General features: G+C 39.5%; 1 protein-coding gene across 2 annotated transcripts in view; it reads right to left on the bottom strand.

Moving 5' to 3' along the window:
• The window catches only part of COL8A1 (collagen type VIII alpha 1 chain), a 156,468-nt gene that overhangs the window by 117,819 nt on the left and 14,612 nt on the right, over positions 1 to 24,037 (bottom strand). The window lies entirely within an intron of this gene.

Raw genomic sequence — 24,037 nt, 5'->3', positions numbered from 1 at the left:
AAGGAAGAAATATCTGTGTATTGATTTATTAATGATTATTTAGAATGTTATATTGACATGGATTTTTAATCTATTTTTAAGCAGATTATTACTCAACTTATTACTCTTCAAAGTTATTTCTTGATTTTTATTCTTGCTTATACCTGCTAAACTAATGTTTTCAATGCTACTTTAAATGGTAGATTTTTTAAAGTTTTATTTCCTCTTTGTTTAGTGTTTGTATATAGAAATTAAATTGCTTTTTAAATATTAGATCTTGTATCCAATGGGCTTGATATATGCATTTATTAATTCTAATAATTAATAATAAAATTTATTTTTCTTTTCTAATTCTTATGCCTTTTTATTTCTGTTTCTTGCCTTACTGCACTGACTAGGACCCCCAGTATAATTTTGAACAAAAATGGTGATAATGAGCAAATTTGTCTAGTTCCAAAGTCACAAGTCACAATTTTTCTACAGAAGTTTTGTAAGTATGCTATTAGATTAATGAAGTTCCCTTGGTTTGCTAGGTGCTTTTTAAAAATTTAATCTTTATTTCATTTTTTCCATTACTATTTAGTCCCCTTATACCCCCTTCCCCAGCAATCACCACACTGGTGTCCATGTCCATGAGTCAGTCCTTCATTGCTTTTGTTCAATCCCTTTAACCCCTACCCACCCCCTCCACTAGCTGTCATCTGCTCTAGGCCATTTTTATCCTTGATCAGAGTTGAATTTTATCAAAGGCTTTTTCTTAATCTATTATTTATTATGTAATTTTTTCTTTTTTGTTCTGTTAACATTGTGAATTACATTGATTTTGAATCATATGATGTTGGGAACCACTCTGTCTGGTTTCAGGAGTTGTAACTGCCCCCCCACAGCTAAGGCTGAGTGAGCGATCTCCAGACTGTGAGCCACTAAGGAGACAAAGCTTATCTCTGGCAGCAGTGCTGCTTCTGCTTCATCCATCTCTGGCCCCCAATGCTTGGTCAGAGTCAATAACGAGTACAACCCCTTGGGGGGCCAACCTAAGCCAGACACCATCACTTGGCAGGCCCTCAAGGAAGAACTCGGGGGGGGGGCTGCAATGAAAGGGAAGTGATGGACCCTCGCCCCCTGGCTATTCTGACATAGCCTGAGTCCCCATTTCCATCTGGGAGAAGCGCTTCCTGGCTCTAATCCACTTAAGCCTAAAAACCTGTGACTGGGAAGGTGATGCAGCCCTTTGATGGCTAGAGTGGGTTTCGGGGTGATGGGGCATAAGAAAGAATGCACAAAGTCCTGTGAAGCCTGCTTTGCTAAGAGTGCTTTCATTCATATGATAAGGGTCCGAGCAAGAAATGAGTATGTCTCCCAAAATTTCTGTAACCCCCTTACCTGACAGACACTGACTCAGACTAAGCCCTCAGATTTCTTTGAAATGTTATCTATTGTCTGATTCTTGCCGTCCGACATTGATTGATGAGCTTTACCTGTATTCCTGTGTGTTATGAACCTGATAAAAGCTGTTGAAGAAGAGGTTCTTGGTCTTTCTCCTCTGAGATACTGACCACCTCTCCTCCCCAAGCAGATCATGTCTTGGTAGTTTCATTTTCATCCATGGCAGATGGGGGGACTTGCTGACAAAGTTGCCCCCACAATATGACACTCTGGCATTTCTGAAATAAAACTTACTTGGTCATGCTAATAATTAATGATTTTCACATTTATGTGTTTGCTATTTTGCTATTTTTCTTTCTTGTAACATCCTTGTCAGGTTATGCTGAGCCAATAAATAATAGGGAAGTGTCCCTTATCTCTTTTTTCTATTCTCTGTGTTTGTGTTAGATTGGTGTTACTTATTCTTCAAATTCTTAAAGAATTCACTACTGAAGCTATTTGGATGTGGTGTTTTCTTTGTGGGAAGTGTCATAAAATAGGCTCCGTTTCTTTAATAATATAAGGCATTCAAACTTTCTATTTCTATTCTGTGTAAGTTTGGTGTGATTTCACATAAACTGTCATATTTACTGGCATCAAGTGTTTCATAATATCTTCTAATGACCTTTTTAATGCTAGCTACTATTGCTCCAGTAATGTCAAGTATAATTATCAGTTCCTTGAATTTTGCCAAGCCATTTCTAGTCCACTATTAGCCACTTCTATTTTTGCCAAAAAGTGAGATGAACTAATACTGATGTGAATCACATGCTCTTTTTGATTTCTGTGAGTGACTTTAAATGTTTACACTAACATGGAAGTACTTCTTCAGCCGTAGGGGAAGTCAAAATACTAGTTCCACTTGTGTTGGAGGCTTGTGGCTTTAGTAAACTGAGGTACACTACTGGTACCTCATTAATGTTTGAAACATCATCTTTCAGCTGCCTTTTGTTCCTAAGATTATTCTAAGAGTGAGCTGGTGAATGTATGAACTCCCTGGAGGAAGAGTGTGGTGAGCAGTGGGCATGATAAGAAAAATTATTGAAAGTAACTAACTAAAATACATCTGGTCAGACACTTCAACTTCAAGCAGTATATGTAGCCTTGTAATTCTGGCACAAAATTGAGCATCTTTAGCTTCATTAGTTACTGAGTGGGTGAATTGGGTCAGTAACCTAACAAACTTGTAGTACTCTTTTCCGGCACATAAAGTGGATTAATATGATTTTCCCTGTGTGCATCTCTGGTGCTCACAGCAAATAATACAATATGTATGGTCCTGGCCGGGTGGCTTGGTTGGCTGGGACATCATCTTGTACACGATCAGGTTAGGGGTGCAATTCTCACATCAGGGTGCATCTGAATCAGGTTGGGGGTGCAATTCATATGTCAGGGTGCGTATGAAAAGCGGGTGATGGATGTTTTGTTTCTCTCATAATGATGTCTCTCTCTCTCTTCTTCTCTCTCTAAAATCAATAAATATATCCTCAGATGAGGATTGAAAAATGAAATATTGTATGAAGTGCCTTATGGTCCAAGGAATATCTGGAAAGAAGGTCCTAACCTATGAAGTTGACAGAGGCATTCCTGATCTTTTATGATTTTGCTCACAGTCAAAAATAAGGCAAGAAAGGTGGCCATAGAAAGAAAGGGAGCTCTAGCTCTTGGTGCCACGCCCATGAGGCAGTCAGGCCAGCCCGGCAGTGAAGTACCAAACTGAGCCATTTGAGAAACTGAGAGTAGAAGCCCAGTACCTCAGACTATGGATAGAATGATAAAATCAGAAAGACTACTCAGAGGGCATTTCTCTAGTTATTCCTGGATTGCCTTAGTAAGACAGTCAAGTTTAAGACTGAAGGGAATACAGAGCTCATTGAGTCTGGTACCCTAATATTCCCTGAAAAAACCTGAGCACTCAAAGATGAAATAGCACTGATAGTGGAGAAATTAATGCTACAGGTGTGTCTTGCTTTAAGGAAAACCAGATCACAAAATTCTAAACGTAAAAACAGATAAAGGGTCATTATTACTTTACAAAGGAATTTTATTATTCAATAAATAACTCCCTGCAGTATTCATTAAGCAACAAGACCCCAAAGCATTCAAGTGACTCAACTTGCAAACATTTGGTTTTCATGCAGTTTTCAGCAGCACGTCTGTTGAGGAGAGCAAGGTGCACTGATATTCTCTCTGTGACTGGCCATTGTGAGCTTAATCATAATACCTGAGTACTTGCCAGAGCACACATGACTTGGGACAATTTATGGCATTTTCCCAGGGGGTGAGGTATGTGACTGTTGTTGCTTTTACTGAACAAAATGTGGAGCCTGAGCTGCTCACCCGAACAGGGAGGGGGAGGCGTGAGCTGGGGCTAGAGGCCCTTTCATGTCGGAGGCAGTGGCAGGATATTGCTTTCCTTCATCTCAGCCACACCTTCAAGGCTTTTTAGAAAATGGGTACAATATCTTTTATCACAAAGGTATCTTAAAAATGGAACAGGAGTTGGGTGGAGCAGCAGTACCACAGTCCAAAACCTTTACCTCCGAACCGACAGGGCGGGGTGAGCAAGGCACTCCTGGCCAAGTATGTTTATCTTGGCCCACAGGACTAGCAGGGGTGTGAGGGCCCTGTCTGGCCACAAAGCTGAAGGGTTCTTCTTTTGCCCCAACTCCCTCCATTTCTAAGAGGTTTCCTATAAAGAGTTTCAACGAAGGGTTTTGATAGAAAAAAGGAGGGGCTATTTGGATTTTTTTTTAAGGCATCCATTCATGAAAAAAAAGCAAGAGATCATGAAATCGATAGCATAGAATTGTCTTTTCTATGTGCCTCAAGATATTGTGCTTTGAGATTTCCCCATCAAACCATGAAATTATTAGTCTTGGTGATGATTAGGAATACTATCTTAGAGATGGCTATGCAAAAAGCCTCATGGAAATTTGAAATATAATGATAAGTAATATATATTATGAGGGCTGTTCTAATGTGTGTGTGTAAGTGCGTGTGTGTATACATTTAGTACTCATAACAACCCTACATGTCAGTCATTATTATCATCACATTGTTGTCCACATCCAGGTGTGGACATGGAGTTTAAAAGCTCGCCGGTTCTGGAGGCTGGATTTAAACCTGGGCAGAATGAGTCTAGAACTGGACATCTTAACAGCAATGCCCTGCTACTTATTTAAAAATGGTACATAAAATGAAATTTAAAAATTCCCACAAATCAACAATTGTCTCAGAATCAAAGTGAAACAAAGGCAGGAAAGTAAAATAATAATAAAAACCAACAAAAATATTTTCTCCCAAACTACTGTTCCTCAAAATTTACTTTCATATAATGTTAAGGACTAATAACAGGGATACTGTTTAATGCAATAAGTAATAAACTCTTGTTATTTACACCAAAGGCAAAAAAACATTTTAATATACAAAGAGGCATAAAATGAGTTAAAGCAGGAAAAATAAATTAATAGCCTCACATTTTCAGAAGACCTACTGAAATGAAATGTAGAAAACCTAAGGGTGGTAGTCTCAGAATGGATTTAGAAAAGAAGGAGAATAATATCCCTAACATCTCAGTTTGAAAATTCACCCAGATTCCTTTGGGGCAGGAAATTCAAGAATTTTACTCTTATCAATCAAGCCTTTCTCCCTCATATTTTGGTGCCAAAGATAGTGATATTAAATTATGTGTTGCCTTTTCACCAACATGTAGTAATTAATGGACTTAGGACCCTGTACCATTTTTCACTAGAAACATTCCCTTAAATGTTAAGAAACATTCACGAAAAATAGAAGAGCCAACAGAAACACATGTTTGATAATTCAAAGAAGTAAATCTATTTCTCACTTCTAAAACACTATTTCAGTAAGGTGTATAGCTACAAAAAATTTTCAAATATATTTTTTTCAGCTACAAAATTGACTTCTGGAAAGGCTGGCTGACAAAGCAGTTGTACGAAGCATATATTCTAATTGAAAATGCATAGGAATGTCAGCTATGATACACATTTAAAAATATTAGCTACGAAGCTGAGCACAAAGCCAGAAAGGGAAATTTCTAAGTAGCAGGAAATAGAGGGAATTTAAGTGATTGCAGTGAGTGGTAGATGCCAAGTAGGCCAAGGTTATTAGCACTGGACGTATGCTTTAGAAGCTAATGTGTAAAACTCTCTGTACAATGGGGACATGTACCTGGAAATAGTCTGTCCAGTTCATAAAGGTACCTGGGAAGCTCTGGTCCACAGACAGGCCTGGGATACAGCACAAGGCTGTATCCCGAGAACAGGCTGCCTGCCTTGGGCCATGGGTGGAAAGACTTATGGAGACTGGAAGTCTAAAACGAAGCTGTTCATGGGACCAGAATCTGCATACCCCCAAGTTGAACAGAAACACACACTGAGTTTAAGGTAAATCTTGTCTAGAACTGGTGAAACTTGCACAGCTCCCGCAGGGGACAATGGAAAACGACTCCGGAAGGAATCTCCACGTGTCAGACTGTAATCAGTATAGTATAGGCGCAGGAGGCCGCGCTGAGGATCAGCTCACAGACGGAAATGAAGAAGGATGAGCGAAACTCACTGCTTAAGAGAGAGTTCATGGATTCAACCAATGGAAGAATCCTATTAGAAAAGTTAAACTGTTGACACAGAATTATCTAAAAGAGAACTAAAAATAAGTATATTAAGAATAATTTGTGATCATAGAGTGAATATTGGGGATAAATTCATAAGAAAAAAGGGAATACTGAAAAAGGGGGCATATTAAAAAAGAACCAAATATAATTTATAGAAACAAAATATGTTCATTAAAAATAAAATATACTGTTAAAATAAAAAAACAACTTGAGATGAGCTAGACAAAGGGCTAGATAAACCAAAGGCATAAGGAAAACACTCAGAATGTTATCCATAAAGGAAAAAAAAGGAAAATTTAAGAGCTCAGAAAACAGGGAAGGCAGGGATGAGCAGGTCCGATACACACCGAAGGGAAGTGCCGAAACCTTCCTTGTGAATCGGTAACACTTATTACATAAAAGGAGTGATGTCATCGAAATGTAAGAAATGTAGACATTAAAATAGAAAATCTGTTTTATACCTCTCTTTTCTCAATAGCTGTTCTGAAAACGTGCAAATTTAAATTATTTTTTCCTGCCCTGAGCTGTGGAGCTTCCCTACGGATCAGTTTTGTGCGGAGCCTTCCAGGTTTCATGAGTTCGAGATTATTGCGTCTTTTCTTAGGCTCTAACGTGGATAGCTCTGGACAATTCAATAAATGTGTTCTGTGGAAGACAAATCAAGTGAATAACGAAAGGTCATATAGTCCTCTTTTTCTTTTTCTTTTCTTATGTAGCAGTTTTGGGAGAGTTAGTTTCCATAATTGAATACTTCTCTCAAAAGTTGGTGTTCGTAATCAAGAGCTTTAAGTTTTCTACCTTAGACCATCCCCTCCTCAAAAGCATCTGAAAATGGTCATGTCTGCGATACTCCCAGAATATTTTGTTATCACATATTTCTTAGTTATTACCTTATTTTTAATATGTTAAAACAATTTTATTTCTAGTCCTTTGATACCATCTCCTTCCCAGTGGTCATACTCCATATTATTAAAATTTTGTTTTCCTTAAGGATGTTGGTTCTGTCGCTTACCCGTAGAGAATTAGTAGGAAGGAACTATACTTCTGAAACACCCCTACACACCCATACACACAGTGCTCCCCCGCCCACCACACAGCCCAGAAGACATCAGATATGCCTCTACTGGTGAAGAAAAGAAGGCAACAATCCAGCATCCCAAAAGACAGCGAAAAGAGGGTGTCTTCACGGTAGACTGTAACAGTCCCTCCACTGTTTTCTCTCCAAAAGCTGGTTCCAGCTGGGTTTTTCCATCTCAGTAGGACAACAGGATATCTAAATTTGACCAACCTTAGGTCTATACTACAGGAATGGAGAAATCACAAATATTTAATTCAATATATTTCATGCAACCATACCTGACACCCAAGAAGAGATGATCATTATCATTCAAATTCATCTGGTTCACAAAACTTCCTATAATGGTTATGACTTAAATGTGTCTTTCAGGTAATTACTGCAAGGTGAAAGTGATATTATCTTATTTTTTTAATCTCATTTAAAATATAAACTCTTTATCCAAAGAAACCTGAAACACTAATTTGAAAAAAATATACACACCCCTATGTTCACTGTAGCATTATTTGCGATAACCAAGATTTAGAAGCAGCCCGTGTCCATCTATAGATGAGTGGATAAAACAGCTATGGTATATTTACACAATGGGACACTATTCAGCCATAAAAAGAAGGCAATTGTATCATTTTCACTAGCATTGATGGACCTGGAGAATATCATGCTAAGTGAAATAAGCTGATCAGAGAAAGACAAATACCATATAATTTCACTCATATGTGGGTTCTAATGAACAAACTGAACTAACAAGCAAAATAGAGACAGAATCAGAGACAGCAGGCTGACAGGTGTTGAGGTGGTGGGGTGGGGACTGGATGGGGGTGGAGGGATAGAGCTAAAGAGAAAAACTCCTGGACACAGACCACAGTGTGGTGAATGCTGGAGTAAGGAGGGGTAGGGAGGTGGAGGGGAGTATAAGGGGGATAAATGGTGAGGAAGGGAGACTTGACCTGGAGTTGTGAACACACAATACAGTGTGCAGATGATGTGTGAATAAGTACTTCAGCTGAAAAATAAAATATGCATGTATTTAACACAAGGCATAAATGCTAAATATGATACAAATATATGAAATATAAAGCACTTCTTATGTTGGATCTTAGCAGTGATGTACTGCATATGTATTTTGGGTGAGAAATTTGGTCAGAAATTATGGGTATAGGGTTTGGTTAACACAAGAAGGTTCCTAAAAAGCATCCCTGCCCTCCCCAGAATGGAGTGACAGAATTAGTTGTAAAAAGTTTATTACCTTGTGTATCTATAAAGTGCACCCCCACCCAAAGAGTTGTATCCATGACATTTTTATCTTTTATTTTCATTTCTGCGAGTAGATATTAGATTTGAAACATAACTTTATTTCTTTTCCATCAGGTTCTGGCTGTCTGTGGACTTCTTACTATAAAACACACCTTTCTTCTATCTCCTAACACTTGTAATTTTATTTCTTTATCTTTCTTAAAGAGATGAAGGTTGATTTACATGGTTACTGTGTGGGGTATACGAGTAGAATTTCATTTGTAGCGCATTTCATTCATTCATCATAATAGCTGTGATGCACTAAGCCTAATGTCTCTCAGCCTTAGTGTCTCCATGTGGAGTGTTCAACTCGAAAATTTGCTGATCCTAAACAAAAAGTACTCTTCAAATCATCTGATAGTGTGCCATTACAACTTATCTACAAAGATGTTAGCTCTGCTGTGCTTTCTAATGTTCCTATGCATTTACACACCCTGCTCCTGTCTGCAATGACCTTCTTTCCTCTTCACTCATCTAGTGACTCCTTATTCTTTAAAATTCAACTCAGTGAACACCTGGCCTCCTTAGTCTGGCTTAAAGCTTATTCCCTAGGTTCCCATGGCCCCTGTACCTTTTGCCCCCACAGCATTTATTGTGTTTTAGTATAAAATTCTGTGACAGATAAGCTCTAAAGCAGCCCCCTATGATCCCTGCCTTTATATTGTTAACCGACTCTCTGTTGCTGTTTTGACTTGCACGTATTGACACAAGAAGCATCCATGTTGGGGGAGGCCCATGCAGTGAGGTTTTGAGTACGGTCTTCAGATAAGAGCCAACAAGAAATCGAGGGTCACAGCATACTAGGCCCAAGGAACTGAATCCTGCCAACTACAACATGAGCTTGAAAACAAATTTTTCCCCAGCTGAACTTTCAGATGAGACCTCAGTGCTGGCTGACACCTTCATTGCAGTCTTGTGAGAGACCCTGGAGTGGAGGACCCAGCTAAACCATGCTCGATGCCTTAGCCATGAAGCCATTAGATAATAAATGTATATTGTTTTAAAGTACTAAGTTTGTGAGTCATTTGTTATACAAATGTTTACTTATCAATCTATCTGTTTTACTCTTTCATTGGATTATAAACTTCTTCAGACTTGACACCCTGTCTTATTTTCTCTAGTATCATCAGAACCTAACACTATGCCTAGAACATAGTGCTGCATAATAAATGTTTTGTGAATAGGGTGGTAGTGAAGCAAGTTCACCAGCTTTGTAGAAAAGCACTCAGCTTTCTGACCTCAACTTTATGACCTTTGTTTCATTCAAGTTTTGAGTGTCACATTTTCTTATGTAAAAATTAGAGGGTTTTGACTTAACATAGCTCAACTCAGCTGAAGCAATTTCCATATCTCAGTTTTTCTTTTTAAAAGTCAGTATCAATCATGTGCAAGACATTAATGACATTAATGATATGTATCATATATTTTTTAGTGGATGACTTGATCTTCAGTGTAGTTCTCTGTTCTGGTATCTTTTTAATTCTGACATGTAAAAAATATTTATGGCAAAACAGCATATCTTTGAATTCTAGAAATGATGACTCTAAAAAAATCCTACAGTATTAAATAGTGAGAACACAAAAACTGGAATGAACTCATTCAAAATTGAAATGAGTTTTAAAGAGGACACTGATGCCATGTAGCATGACAGTTAACAGCTTTCTTAATGAAGTGGACGAAAACCCAGATAACACAATTTTAGACAGGAATTTCTTTTTCCATGCTGACAGGAAACATTTGTTTTGTTTTAGCTAGATGATTTTTTTAAATGCTATTTATAATAGCTTTGCACAAGTGAAAAAAAAGAGGTCTACACATTCTCATTCCTTTCTAATTTCTTAACGACTTGCTGTTCAGTCCTTTCAACTGTCCCTTCCCCTTTCACTTAGTGCTTAGTGGGTAGGAATATCATGATTCAGTCCTTCAAAGACTGATGAACAAGAGGCTTTTCATATTCTGGGCCAGCACATATGGAGAAAATAATTCTAATTAAGCACATTAGATAATTCTTGATGAAACCAGTTATCTACTGGTTGGAGATACCTTTCCTTCCTCTCCACCCTCTTCCTTTTAAGTGTTATTTCTCCAAGGCCAAAAAACCCAGCCACACATGACATCAAATTTTTGTTGTTTAAAGAAGAGATGGTGAACACTTTTGTTTTATGTATGACTTGGGCTTCTCATCTGCTCATCTATGGACCTTTCTTTCCTTCTATTCTTATCTGTACAGACAACCCTTGAAACACTGATGCAAGAGAGAGTTAACATTCTTTGTGGTGTCTCAATATTTTTACATCTCCCCTTGAGCGCATCCTGTCCTATTATCTCCCATCATAAAAAAGGGGTAAGGAGCAATGATCAAATTCACTCTCAAGCACCAACAATAAATTACAATGGGAAGGAGCCACATCAGATAGAGGGAAAACATCTTCCAATAGTAAACAAAAAATGTTCTTCTGAGGGAAGCTGTAGAATCTCTATTTGGGGAAATTTTTTAAACAAGGAGAAAACCATTTATTTAGGTAGCATACTTTTGAAGGGAAAAGTCAGAGAAGATAAAACTTCCTGATTTTTTTCCTCTACCATCAACAACATAAAAGTAGTTAGGGAATATTAAGGGTATACTATATTTATTACGTGTACAACCAGCAATAATCTACCCAATGATGCCTCTTGCAATGAAACAAAATAGTTCCATGGCCCAGAACCTGGAACCTGAAGGAGCAGTGCAGGGAGCACAGAGCTCATTCAGGGATAGCACTCTGCATCAATTAGAGCCAGGGCTGTGGACTCGGGGACACAGACAATAGTGGGGTGATTGCAGGGCTATAAGGGGACTAAATGGCAATGAAAAAATACAACAAAAAATTAAAAAAATAACTAGGGTTCTGGAACTAAATAAAAGAAGGTTTGAAGTTCTCTCATTGATTGGCTAATGAGCCACATGCTGTGCAAGCTACTTAACCTTCCTGAATCTGTTTTTTCACTAGCAAAATTCAGATTATGTGTCTTTTTATACACAATTATTGTGAATATGAAGTAAAATAACGTAAGATAAATACTCTCAATACAGCCTGGTGCAAAAAAGATAATAAATGGACACTAAATTAGCTTGATCTTGAACTGACAGATTAGGAAAATGCAGACTAGATGTGAAGACCTGCCGGGGATGTGTAGTTAATTACAGAACTTTTGATGAAACAAGGCAATTGCTTCCACACACTCGAAGTTTTGTTTTACCACCATTATTTTATTTAATTGCCATAGCAGTTGTTTGAGAAAAGTAGATCTTGCCTCCTTAATACTTAAAAAGCAAGAAAAGTACAGGGAGAAATCGGTTTGAATAAGGATATAAGTTTCAATGAACAGCTGAAACCAACAAAGTTAGATTAATGTTCTATCTCCCCAATAACGTTTCACACGAATCTGAGCTTCTGTTCCCTGGATGCATATATACATGTATTGCAGAGGGATGTATCTAATGTGTTCATTCAGATACAAAAAAAAGCTGGTGAAACTGTGAATGTGGAAGCAGAACCACAGGGGCTGCCCCACTTAGTTGTTGGCACCGTGGCCGAGTGGAAAGCCAGTGACCGGCCGGCAGTAGGGATCGGACCCCTCAGACGTCTGTGAACTGCGGCAATATGTTGTCATTTGGGGATTCTGGTGACAGATTCCAGGAGCTGATGGGACATTTTGATGTCCCAAGAACTTTCAGCAAATAGAGATAAAAGACTGTGTCATTATCCAATGTTTCTGTTTTTCACTTCCCACTAAGCATGTACTTCATTTAACAAAAATATTATCCCTGTTCTTTTCTTGCATGGAATTGTATTTTTGGATGATGGGAGTGTCTGTAGTACCAAACCCTGAACCTCCTGAAGTTTCAGAGTGGAGTTTAGAAATCTCTGCATGGGTCTGAAGTCCCCCAGGGTGAATGACATGATATTGATAAACTTCTTTCAGCAGGCTTCAGCTTGATATCTAGAATTTTTGGTCAACATCTCAAGTACCTAATCCTGTATTCAGAATTTTGTGTTTTTTGAGTGTTTCCATCACTGCTTACAGAAGAAGGCACTATGCTAGGTCCCGGGAGAGATGTGAATGTAAAGGACAGACCACAAATAGCAGGATGTTGGTGGGACTTTTCTTATTGCACTGAAATGGATGTGCCGGGTCCCAGAAAGCTAAAAAGATTCACCAGTTGTTCCTGACACTTCAGCGTGGCTTTACTAAGAGATCCCAGAAGTACCAGCCCTGTGGAAACCAAATGTAATGTTTCTTCTCCTCCGCACACCCTCCACACCACTCTGCTGAGAAAGTACAGGAACATGAGGAGAGTGGATGAGTCGGTATTCTTGGGAAGCAGTTTTTCCTGTGGGGAGGGAGATGTAGTGGGTGCTTTCCACTCTCCGGAGATAAGTTAGTTGCTGAGGCCAGAAAGTAGGGGGCTCTAAGAATCCCTCTTAAAAAGTTGAGGATGCCTGCAAGAAGGGGAACCTGGTACCTGCTCCCTGACTTTCCAATCTGAGAAATGGCAATACTGAGGACCTTGAGAGGGCATGGAACAGCACCCAGTGAAGATTCTTCAGTCAATGGGAAAAGCACTTCAACCACACAGCAGTTAAGTAAAACAAACACAGCTGGTCCATTCCTTCTTCCTCCTTCTGCCCCAAACACTTGAGGAATGAGACCGGTAGAGGTGGAATGAGAAAAGGGGCGTTAAAGACAGAGCCAGGGCATGCCCACCATCCCCAGTAGCGTGCTGAGCTGGGGGAAGGAGTGAAAGAGCAGAGGGAGGGGAGAAAGATTTGCACTAGATTTGAGGTTGAACCTTTAAACTGGATTAAGCGTTTAATTGCTGAAAGTGACCAGTAAGCTTCAGAATCTATTCAAAGGACAACCAAAGATGATTCAGTGGAGCCAGTCTGGAAGTTTCCATTGGAGAAAAATAACCTAGTTACACTCTTTCCTTCATTCAACAAGTAGTAGCTGAAGGTCTACATGGTGCCCTGCAGTGTTCCAGGCCCTGGAGATACAGCAAGCTGGGAACAAAATGAAGTCCCTGCTCTGTAGAGCTGACATTCAAGTGGGAGAAAGACAACCAACAGACAATAGTGTGGTTGCACACTGAATTCTACATAACCATATGCTTCCTGTGGTGGAGGATGTGCTTACAACATTCATTCAATGGAACGGGATTCTATTTTATTTGGATCCCATGGATAGACTCAGCTCTGAGGTTGCCGCCATACTCAGGGAGTATTTGGTATCTTGGGATAGGGATAGGCTTTTTTTTTGTAAGGAGGATTTACATATTTATTTATCAACCGCCAAATCAATGAATTGTGATGAAACGTCCATTGTATGCAGCAAACTGTGTTAGAGGAAGTTACAGAGTTAGCAGGATGAGGGAAAAAATTAAATTAGTTGTCTTTTCTTAAATGTATGGGGGAAATTCTAAAAAATACTCTAGACTTTTCCAGACTCCAAAGAAATCTGGCTTTAATAAGAGATCCAGGTATTCCTTTGCTGTGGGGAAAAAAAATCTCATCACTTTCACCTCATTCTTACCAAGCTTGTTTCCCTCAGTATAGATTTCTCATGCTTTTAGAAGTCAATTGTAGGGAAAAAATGACAGCAGGCACTGCTGGAAAATAAATAAGATTTAAAGTTCAAAGAAGTCAGACATCAGCTTACATTGGGATGTGGTCAATTTATATGGCTTTTTGCAGTGAAAAGACAAAACAAAACACCATCACCACCACTTTGATTAGAATTCCTTTAAAACAAAAACAACTGTGTTTTTGCTTGAGCTCTGCAGGCCAACATTAAGAAACATTATGGGTACAGGACAAGAGAATTCTGAGGGGACTTAGAGACAACAGAGAAGGGATGTGAGCCCTGTGTCCCTGGTGTGCTGTGCCTGATGGAACTAATAAACATGCACTTAGCAGACTTTCAAAAGGACCCTTTGTGATTGTAAATAACGCTGCCACGAACGTAGAGATGCTTATGCTCTTTCAAGTTAGTGTTTTAGGTACCTTCATACATATTCCCAGAAGTGGGATTGCTGTGTCAAAAGGCACATCCATTTTTATTTTTCAAAGCATCTCCATACTGCTTTCCACAGTGGATGCACCCACCAATCTGCACTCTTGCCAACAGGTGAAAAGGGCTCCCCTTTCTCCACATCCTCACCAGCACTTGTTAGTTGATTTATTAATGATAGCCATTCTGACAGGTGTCAGATGGTATCTCATTGTGGTTTAATTTGCATTTCTCTGATGATTAGTGACACTAAACAGCTTTTCACCTCTATTAGCTATCTGTATGTGCTCCTTGGAGAAGTGTCTATTCAGGTCCTTTGCCCATTTTTTTATTGGATCATTTATTTCTATGGTGTTGAGTTTTGTAACCATAGATTTTGGATATTAACCATTTATCAGATGTATCAGTGAATATGTTCTCCCATTCTGTGGGTTGTATTTTTATTTTGTTGATGATTTCCTTTGCTGTGCAAAACTTTTCCAAAAATAGATAGGTGGATAAAACAACTATGGGACACTTATACAATGGGATACTACTCAGCTGTAAAAAAGGAGAAACTTTTTCCCTTTGCTACAGCATGGATGGACCTGGAGAACTTTATGCTAAGTGTTATAAGCCAGTCAAAGAAAGACAAATACCATGTGATTTCACTTACATGTGGAATCTAATGAACAAACTGAACTAACAAGGAAAATGGGGACAGACTCGTGGATGGAGAGCAGGATGACAGCTAGTGGTAGGGGGGTGGGGGCAAAAGGGGGTGGAAAGATTGAACAAAAAGAAAAAGGACTCATGGACGTCAGTGTCAGTGTGGTGACTGCTGGGGGAAGGGGAGTAGAAGGGGGATAAATAGTAACAGTAAAAATACAATAAAGATGAAATAAAACACAAAAAAGTCAATTATAAAGTCAACAAAATTGTGTTTTTAAAAGCTCTTTTTAACACAGGTCTGAAAAAAAGGGACACTTTGTGTGTTTGATGTACAGTTACAAAAAGTGATGAGTAGGCTACGGTAGATGTTGACCCTGATGAGGAATGAGTAAGCATTCATCATTTCTCAGCACCTGTGATCAAATGTTGAAACCCTTTTTTACATTGAGACTCAGCAGAGTACATCCTCTTACCTACAGAAAAAACATGGCACCATCCAGGAGTTAGAAATGCCTCTTTGTCAAAGATGCCATTATTTTTCTTCTTTGATCAGCTGAACCCTAGGGGCTTGGTGACCTCTTGTTCAAACCACGCCCCTCCCCAACAGGCGCAGATGCAAATGAAAGACATACTTCTTGGAAAGCCGATGGGGAGGTGGGCAAAATTATATAACTTGTGATTTCAAAGCTGGGTTGATGCAATGCTGTGAAGAGAAACCTTTAGAAGCCTTTAAGTCTGAGTGAGGGGAGCCCAGGCTTCCCCGAGCACTCTGTAATTACTTAATGTCGTGACATTTCACGTTGTTTTGAAATTACAACTTTTCTTAATCTTCTTCAACTGAATAGAGACCTTGTTTATTTTGCCGATCCTTGAATCCCCAGGGCCTGGTATAGTTCTGACTCATAACAATTATTTCCTAATTTCTTAAAAAATATTTATTTTAATTGTTCAAGTACAGCTTTCTGTTTTTTACTTTCATCCCAGCCCACCCCCCCAATGCTTCCCACCTCCCTCCCATTTCCGCCCCCCTTAGTTGTTGTCCATGTGTTCTTTATACTTGTTCCTGTAAACCCTTCCCCTTTTCCCCTGAAATTCCCTTCCCTCTCTCCTTTGGTCACTGCCAGCCTGTTCTCTATTTCAGTGTCTTTGGTTACATTTTGCTTGCTTTCTTGTTTGTTTTTTTTTGTTTAGGTTCCTGAAATAGAAGTGACATGGAAGCTCTAGAGGGGTGACACAGGTCTGTGGGGTTTAGCCATGTCTGTTTTAAGGTTCCTCCCTGGAAACTGTCCTTCCCACAGCAATAGCGGAGGGTGGGACGGACACCTTGCAGAGACAGAATCAGGCTGCCTGACCATGGAACACCCATGTGCTGCTTTCAAGCACACAGCTCAGGTCAATGTCCTCTGGGATCAAATCTTGCTTTGGGAGAAGTGACGGCTGGCTACTTTTAGGCTCAGATTTGTTTTGTGATGCATGACATACATGTATGAGCCATATATGAAAAACATAGACCAAGGGACTGCATATCTGAAATTCATAGCACTCTTTAGAGATAGCAAAGCAAATGCCAGTGTGGTTAAGAAGCTGGTGCCAGAATCTGAGCTCCACCTGGCACTCCGGACTCCGACCGCAGCACTAATTCCTCTCTGCCCCTGACTCACAAGGCCTTTTCTGGGGGAGGGGGACATATAAAATATTACTGCTTTGCACATGGATATCTGAAATGTATTCTGACCATTTGTAGTTCCAACTTCTCAACAACATAGCTGACTATCTACCTTGATGGACACCTTAAAAGATTTTCAATTGCTTTTTTAAAATTGCAATAGCTGTACATGTCTGTTGAACATTTTTCAGTCAACTCAAAAGTGCAGAGAAAAAAGTATAAGTACTAAGCATCCACACCCCTCAGGCCCCACCATTTCCTAGTGGGTAATCTAATTAGCAGTTTGACGTGCACCATTCAGTCCTTCAAATATATTCATGTGAGCACATACCACTTACATACACATGCATATGTATATAGACTTTTTAATTAGAAAAAAATGAGATCATTTTTATGGGTTGAATTGTTTTTCCCCCCAAATCAGATGTTCAACTCCGAACCCTCAATACTTTAGAATGTGACCTTGTTTGGATAAGGTTGCTGAGAATATATATATCTATTCATTCAGAAGTGGAATTTCTGGGTCACGTGGTAATTCTATTTTCATCTGTTTAAGGAGCTGCCATACTGGTTTCCATAGCGGGTGTGCCGTTCTACATTCCTACCAACAGTGCACAGGGTTCCAGTGTCTCCCTGTTCTCACCGGCATCTGTTATTTTGTGTGTGTTTAAATAGTTACCCCCTAATGGGTGTGAGACTGTATCTCACTGTGGTTTTGATGTGCTTTCCTTAATAATCATTGTTAAGCGTCTCTTCATGTACTTGTTCTCCATTTGTATATCTCCTTTGGAGAAATGTCTATTTAAATCTTTTGCCCATTTTAAAAATTTGGGTTGTTTTATTTTGTTGTTGTTGTAGTCAATGAACTAAGAGTTCTCTGGATATTAGCCCCTTGTCAGACATGTGATTTGCAAATATTTCCTCCAGTTCCATAGGTTGCCTCTTCACTTTATTAATTGTGTTCTTTTAGGAACATCCATTCTTACCCCCTGAGACAACTGTGAGTATTTCTGTAGGACAGAGTCTTGGGATGGAATTCCTGGTTAAACCTCTAAAAGCTGTACCAATTTAGACGCTTACCAGTAATGTCTGACCACTCCCCCATCTCCATTCTCTTGTCAGCACCACACAAGAGAGATATTATAAAAACTGACATAGATGTTGAAAGGATATTTTTATACACAGCCACTCTGTTCTTCAAACAGTAAAAGCCTGTTACATCATAATTAACTGTTAAACGTATTTTGGTCAAATCATGTTCCCTGGACCTTTAACACAGACATATAGTAAAAAAAATATATAACCTAGAAATTGGTTCTGCCCCCAGCCTTAGGGTAAAAAGTTTTTACTTTTTTACCCAAAGCTCTATAATTAGTTCTTTTACCTTAAGTGATTTACTTTAATGAATGCTGCCATTTTATAAATTGAGTAAATAAATCCGCTCCAATTCATAGCTGGAGAAATTATAGGAGAAGCCGGTATGCCAGAGTGGTTCCGTCTATGCCAAGAATTCAGTCTCTCCGCCCAGAATCTTTCCCAGTGCCAGCCCCTCTGCACCACCACGGACTTCGTTTCAGGGGCTAGAGGAGCCAAGCCCACTGAAATAAATGCCTGACGCGGACAGGGATGCAGGGCACCGCTGTCCCACAGACCTGGTCAGGGGAGGGTGTGCATGGCACTGGGAAAAGGACCTGGCCCATGAGGATATATCATGGCTATATTTAAAAAAATAATTATAGGAAGATAATGATGCTTTTCCTTTTAGGTCTTGGGACCAGAAGGGGACAAAAGCAATGAGGTTCTTGCCCTTAAATCATACTCCCTGTATAAAGGCAGATGCGGTCCCCACACTAACGTTGGGAAGGTTTCTCTAAGACACACCGCCTCTTCTTTCCCTGCTGGGACTCCACGCAGAGCACTTGTGAAGGGCGAACTATGCTTATGGATGAGCGCTTACTGTGCTGTGTGACTCTGGGTTGGAACACGAGTGTTTCACTGTTCCTAAGTCCTCTATTGCCGTTTATTACAAGCCAGAGAAGTGGGGCCTCGTGCTTCCATACAGCTTTTTTAGTTTATTGGCTCTATTTGCTTGTAAAAATATGTTTTCAATTACACTTAAAACATTTGATTCAGCCGACTTTGGGAACATCAGATGTATTGTTTTTCCTGCCCACATCACACACGTTCTGGTTTCCTGGGGACTTAAGGTGCACTGTACACTGACATCAAATGGCCAGGGACAGAACACAGTCTTGGGAGGAAGGTGCAGAGTAATCTCAGGCTGTAAATAATAGAGGAGTAACGAAAATCAGTGTTTATTCTGGACTCGCTGTGAGCATGACAGATCAGAGGCATGACCATAAATGACAAAACTATATGTAAAACCCAAAGGGAAAAAAATGAGACTGCTTGAGACACAAGATCAAAACAGGAAATGTTGGTTTGAGGTGAACCTCTTTTCCTCAGATAGGACTTTCTAAATTTTTTTCAGACAGCCATATCTAATTATTTTTTTCTTTGACAATAATGCAAAATTGGAAAGAGCTTCAAAACCACAGGCTCAGTGGGCCTAAAGGGGACATTTTTTGTTTTCCTCAGAGAAGTAATAGCTTACAATAAATTCTTCATAGTTATTATTATTGGCCTTTATGTCCAGTCCCTGGACAAGAAAATATTGTTTTATTGAATGCTGGTTAAATATTCATCTATCCAGACAGAATGCATAGATAGATTATCCTGGCCATGCCCCAAACAGGAGAAGGGAGGCCACAGTGAAAACTTAAGTGGGAGTTTTGACTAAAGTGCCATAAAAGTGCCCCCCACTCCCATACACATGACCCTGGTTGTAAATTCTAAGGGCCAACCACAAGTCAACTCTGCATTATCCATGAGTCACATATCACATGCAGAGCAACCGGAGGCTCACAATGCTGAGCTAGCCACCACCAGAGAAGGATATTTGCTTCTTACTCTTGTTCTTCCTGCTTAACTAGATATTATAGTTGTCTCCACTTCCAGTCGAGCACCTTAAAGTGCAAAAGTTTCACTTGGGATGCTGATTGAAAGTGCAGCTTTCTGACTAGATTTCAAACATGAGATTCTAATTCATCAGAGCTAGCAGGGGATGGGGACCCAGAATGCAGGTAGTCCTTGGACCACACTATGGCACACTGTAGGAAACCCTGCTAGGGGTTTTATAGAACCCCGATCAAGCCTTGAATCTATTACTTGTCTCTAATACCTGTGCTTCTCTAATGATCATTTGTGCATCCTTTATTCATTCTTCCGCTCAACCAGTATTGAGTACCTGCACTTGGTTTCAGGCTCTGTACTGGGGATACTTTGCTTAGTAAGACAGACTCAATTTAGGTCATCATGGGACCTAGATCAGCAGGAGAGACAGCCAGTTAATTAGCACAGCTACAGTGAAAGTATCAGATGTCACAGAGGGATATGGGGCAATGTGATCCAGTCTGGGGGTCAACGAAGGCTTCTGGAAATATTTAGGGAGCTGGGAGGTGATGTGAAGGCAAAGTGTGCCAGGCAGAAAGTCAGAGCTGTATGAACGAAAGCCCTTAATGATAAGAGAACACTGTGTTTCTAGTGAAGAGTGAGGCTGGTGGAACTGGGTGGCCTGCCATGGAATGGATCTAAAAGATATGGGCAGGCCCAGACCAGGCCTGGGAAGTTCAGTGATGGGGTTTGGGCTTTAATTTGAGGGTGATGAATTACTCATGTCTCTGAAAGATTTTGAACATGGTTGGGTCAGTGCTGAGAAAGAAGGCTACAGTTGCAACATGCAGATGGTGCAAATGATTCAGAGTGAAGTTCTAGAAGGCAGGAGGGGTGGGATGAAGAGCACCCACAGAATATGTGAGGGAAGAGACATAGGAAGAGAAATATAGAACCGCTTGCAGGTAAGATGTGTTTGGTAACAGTAAGCTGAGGATGTTTTTATAGAAATTTCCTGCTAGGGAGAAAAGAGTGATGCTTGAGGTGTCCCTGGAGCACTTCAGGTAATGAGAGTTTCACACTGAGATAAACTCTTCAAACTGGTTGATATGTAGGATTAGCCAAGGGCTCAATCTTATCAGCCAAAGAATGACACTAGCTATTTAGAAGTCTACTGAAACTATTTTTTTTTCAGGTTTTGAGTGAATTTAACATTTAAAACAAAATCAACTATAAAACATGAAGAAGTCAGGGATATACTAAATCTCACAAATGAATTAATACGCATAAAAGCCCTTTGTACACTGTAAAGTTGTATGACTATATTAGATTGTGATAGATTGTAAGAAAAAACACCTAAAACAACAGAAAAGCATGACATCTGATCAACCTTAGTATGTAATGATGCATTTCAATATCAGAAATCTCTGAGTTCAAACGTTTGGCGCATTTTCAGCTTTCTGAACCGTGTTAGACATTTTCCTACCAAAGGAGGATGGAGCCAGCTTTTCTAGGCACAGAGCTACACCATTTTCCCATTTGTCCTAAAAGCAAGTTTACACTGAGAAACCATCTTATTGCCTGAAAAAAAATACAGTTTCATTGAGAGGCAAAGTTCGGCCCCTTTTTTTGTCAGAAAGTTCTAACAACAGAAAAGGGCTTCAATGGGGACTGCCTGCCCAAGCAGACTTTTCTCACAAATGCATAACATCAGACAGATTTGGACAGATTTGGAATGTGCCATTCTTTATGCAAAAACGTTTTTCCACTCTCGGCCTTCCAAAACCCAGAGTTCAAAGCTTCACTACTACTTTTTTCTGTGGGAGCAAATTGACCACAGCACTATTAGAAAAAGACGTGAGTCAGTGTGTTTGGCTCTTTGTTTCTTTGTGGTGTTCTTTGGAAAGAAAAGATTGTAAGGAAAAAAAAAGCAGGGAAGAAAGACTAACTTCCTTTGCATCTTTTCCTTGAGGGGTGTTTGCTTAAAAAAATAATAGCCCCTAACTAGGCTATTATTGAGATTTATATTAAGTATTTCCAAGTTTTGAAACAGGAACAAAGTCCACCATGCCCTTGTGAGGTAAGCTTTTGTTTTTCTCATTATACAAATAGATAAATCGAGTCACTGAGCAGTGAGGTAATTTCCCTGATCTCAGTTGCATTAGATGAAAAGAAAGCATAAACTCAAGGTTTTGGATTCCAGGTACCCCTTTGATCATGCTTATATTGGAAGCTGACAATCAAAATGCTAATAATCCATTATACTGTACATTAGGGAGGTGAGCTTTTCTAGCTTAACAGAAATTCTACATTATATAACTCATGCATACAGTTGCCTGTTGAACAACATGAGTTTGAACTGTGACGGTCCACCTATACCCAGATATTTTCCCCTTGTACGCCTTCCATCAGCAGCTGGGAGTCCGTGTTCTGAGGTCTGTCTGTGTACATTGTTCTAAACCATTTTATATAGGGGACTCACACATCTGTGACTTTTGGTATCTGTGGGGGTCCTTGGAGTCAATTCATTGCAGATTCCAGGGACAACTTAAGTTTTGGGGGAGAAAAAAGTTGTACTCTGTGCAGGGATTTGCTGCCCCTAACTTCTGCATTGTTCAAGGGTGAGGGGTGTGTGTGTGTGTGTGTGTGTGTGTGTGTACACACGGTCTCATACATTATTAGAATGGTTATTCTCAAGATTCCCTAATCTCTATGGAATGACATTTTGGATAATTAAAATTTGCCCAATAACTGATATTTTACATGCATAAGAATCAAAATATGCTTGTTTTGACATATTTAAATGACATAATTTTCTTAATTCTCAAATGATGCTACTAAATATGTTAATGTTTATATTCAGCTGTAATTCAGTGACTCCCTCAGGAACTTCCTAAGGCTATGTGATTATTTATTTCTTCAATAAATGCCTTTACCCTTTTAACATTATCTTTTTAGAAGTTTTTTTCTCTTCCTTTCTGCTAGGCTTCCATACTTTTATTTCTTCCTGCTGTCAAGTATGTCTACTTATCGCAGCCCCTTTCCCTTTTCTAAGGAGGTACTCAAATCTGCACTGTTCTTAGGATTCAGAGAACCATGTTTGTATGAGTTATTTGTAAAGTAGAAGTGAACAGGCTTGAAGGGAGGACTCCATGAGATTGCTTATGACGATGAACTTTACTGACCACTGTCATTTATTCTCCGAGTCCTTTGGCCTTTTGTCCTCAGTTGTGTTCTGGGGGGTGGAAGTCTCCAGGAAGTGGAATTCTAGATAAATAAAAAGTTACCTTAAAAATACTTTAATTCTAAAACCCAACTTGGCATAATGGAATTTTTCTCCAGTGAGTACGACAGCATTCATCCAACAAGCAATGATTGAAAGCAAAGGGCCTGACTGTCCCAGACAGAGCCTCAGGACCTCGCAAAGCTCAGGCTGTCCTTGGGACCGTCTGTGCTCATTGTGTCTTGCTGACAACAAAATTAAGGAGATTTCATAACAATTTTAGTTGAAAGAATACCAGATAAAAGAGATAGTTTACCATTTTGTCCATTTTTATATATGTGTGTGGAATGTCTGAAAATATGTCTAATAAGATGTCTTAGTTTTTTGGCACCTAGGGAGTGAAATGGAGCTTGAATTCATTGCCTTTGACAGACATTGAGTGAGAGCCCTTGGCTGGTGTAGATGGCCCCAGGGAAGGCTTCCCACACCTTGATTAGCATGAAAATGCACAAAAAGTGGTCTTCCATTTGAACAAAAAGAACAAAAGGGGTTCTGACACTTCCTGGGACTTTATGTTCCAAGTGGCTTTTTACAGGTTTCTGTGCCTTTCAGCTGCAAACCACAGATGTAGGTAAAAACAGTCTTGCTGCTGCCTAGCATAGGGCTTGAAAAATGGTGGGTTCCCAACAGCTTTTCGTTGAATGAACGAACGAAAGAATGAATGAATGAATGAATGAATGAATGAATAGGTGAGGCTAAGATTGGAGTCCCAAACAAATAAAATTAGGATGATTGAATTTAAGGGGCAAATCTTTTAAAACTCTCATGCTCTTTCTTCCTTTGTCTTTTTGAACTCAGATGCCTTCACTGGAGCTTGCAATTTCCCTTACTCTAACTTTGGGCTCTTAGTGTCCTTTTTTTTTCTTCCCAAAAAAGCCTGAGTTGAAAGACTTCTTGATAATTAAGGTATTGTGATAAAAAGGTTAGGACATTTTTTTTAAACCAGGAAAATAAAATTTACGTAAGGTAGGATTCTGGTGTGCTGACATTGACTGCCATAGGGAGGATGCACATGGTATGCTTGAG

Source organism: Artibeus jamaicensis, unplaced genomic scaffold, assembly GCF_021234435.1.
Source record: "Artibeus jamaicensis isolate MK-2021 breed Jamaican fruit bat unplaced genomic scaffold, CSHL_Jam_final contig_558, whole genome shotgun sequence".
Lineage (NCBI taxonomy): Eukaryota > Metazoa > Chordata > Mammalia > Chiroptera > Phyllostomidae > Artibeus > Artibeus jamaicensis.
This window is presented reverse-complemented; position numbering and strand designations above follow the sequence as displayed.